At 63.0% G+C, this 1,885-nt stretch overlaps 1 protein-coding gene across 4 annotated transcripts in view; it reads left to right on the top strand.

The window, feature by feature from the left end:
• The first annotated feature begins 294 nt into the window (after nt 1–294).
• The window catches only part of LOC105563222 (ephrin type-A receptor 4), a 115,570-nt gene continuing 113,979 nt past the window's right edge, over nt 295–1,885 (top strand). For all 4 annotated transcript variants that reach the window (XM_012014619.1, XM_012014621.1, XM_012014622.1 and 1 more), the window contains exon 1: nt 295–638. The gene's annotated coding sequence lies outside the window, so the exon portion shown is untranslated. The remainder of the gene's footprint in view (nt 639–1,885) is intronic.

The following is a 1,885-nucleotide window of genomic DNA, read 5'->3' on the forward strand; positions in this document are numbered from 1 at the left end:
ATAATCCCAAGTGCGCGTCTCTACGAGCGTCGTCGTCGTGTCGTCGTCGTCCGGCGGGGACGCGCGGAGAGACCCCCGTATCCTCGGGTGAATTCCGTACGGGCGATCGTACGTTAGAGCGCGGCGCGGCGATTCGCGGACCCTCGCGTCGGTACGAGGTGGCGCGCGAGGGAGAGGGCGAGAGGGGGAGGTGGGCGAGCGCGAGCGAGAGAGAGGTGAGGAGCGCGTACGCGCTCCCCCTCCCCGTCGCGTCGCGCCGCGCCGCTCCGCGCCGCGCGGTGCACCGCGCGCGCCGTCCGTCCACCTTTCGCGTTGCCGCGAGTGCACGGGATAAAATGGCGCTTGCTTTCGTCCGTGCACCTCTATCGACCGTGACGAACTGCACGGCGGAATCGCGTCGGCATCGCTCGCCGCGGCCCTTCTGAACGGAGCCAAGCGAGACGCGTCTACGCGGCGCGCGGCCGCCGTCCGTTTTTCCCCCGACCGTCGACACGCTCGGCCGTCGTCGACGTCGTCCTCGTCGTGCGCGCCGGGATACCGTGTGTGTGTGAGAGCAAGTGTACGGAGGTGCCCGTGGCCGCGGCGCGATCACCGGAGCGGCTGTCCGCGGAGCGGAGCGAATCCGGAGCGAGCGCCAGGTGAGTCCAGAGTCGTGGTCTGTCCGTAACGTCGCGATATTTGCGACCTCGGTGCCCGGGAGGGACGGGATTCCCGACGGGACGTCGGGAGAAGTCGCCCGCGGCCCCGCGGCGCTAATTCGCGGCGCGTATCGGGAGCGAGCGTCGCGATAACCCGCGGCGTTAATCTGCGGACGCTCGCTCTCTCTGTCCCCCCCGCCCCGCGGTAGGCCCGTGTCGCGCGGACAGATATCGCGGAGGCAGAGCATCTCGCGCTGGAGCCTGCGTCTCGGGCGCGCGCGGCCCGTTACGCGCGGGATCGCGGGACAACCCCGCGGACGCTCCGCGGGGACTCGCGTAACGGCGAGGTATTAACGATCGGTATCGCGGTGAAAGGCATTAATCCGCCTCTCTCGCTCGCTCGCTCGCTCGGGCCGTCCCCGCGGATTCCGATTCCCAGCGCCTTTCCTCGCGTCGCGCGGGCACTCGCGCGTTTATTGTCCCGCGAAATTGCGAAGGAGCGGGACGAAAAACGCGCTTGCCCCCGCGAGAGCGCACGAGCGAGCGAGCGAGCGAGCGCGCGCGCGTCCGATGAACTTTCTCAATTCTCCTCGAGATTCCCTTCCTATTTTTTCTTCTTCTTCTTCTTCTTCCTCCCTTTTACCGCCGACCGCTGCCAGCCGAAGCTCGGCACGGCGGAGGAGGAAGTGTGCGCGTCGCTCCCGAATTCGTTGTTGCGTTACTCGATGTTGCTCGATAACCGGTAACGTGCCTCGATGTCAGCTTCACTCCATAAACTTTTCATCGGCCGAGCATAGATCGTGCAATATTTATTACGCAGCGACCTAACGTATATCGCGCGGGTCTTCGGACTAGATTCGGAATTATGCCGTTTTTCCTGGAAAACGCAATCGAAATCTAGGAAATAATCGAACGATCCCCGACCGGAGCAATCCGCTCCGAAGATTTCCGCGGCACTACGTGCTGCGGCCGACTTGGTATTCCGTGCTCTCGTGTAATCGCACGTTAAATTTTTAATTATTACGATACGCGTAATCGGCAATGAACGGCGCGCTTAGCGAGCATTGCGATGAGCCGAGTCCGGAATCGGCTTAAACTCGGACGGCTGTGACTCATTGTCAGATATTTCCAGGGGAGGTCACACTGAAATCGAGCATAGCGCGATTAGATAATCACCTGTCCGTTGAATTCTACTGCTCGTCAAACTTGTAGGAGGCCTACGTGGACTCTGGAGACGCGAGGCCCTA

The sequence above is a fragment of the Vollenhovia emeryi genome, unplaced genomic scaffold (genome assembly GCF_000949405.1).
Source record: "Vollenhovia emeryi isolate VEMERY1.0 unplaced genomic scaffold, V.emery_V1.0 DF939179.1, whole genome shotgun sequence".
In the NCBI taxonomy this organism is placed as follows: Eukaryota; Metazoa; Arthropoda; class Insecta; order Hymenoptera; family Formicidae; genus Vollenhovia; species Vollenhovia emeryi.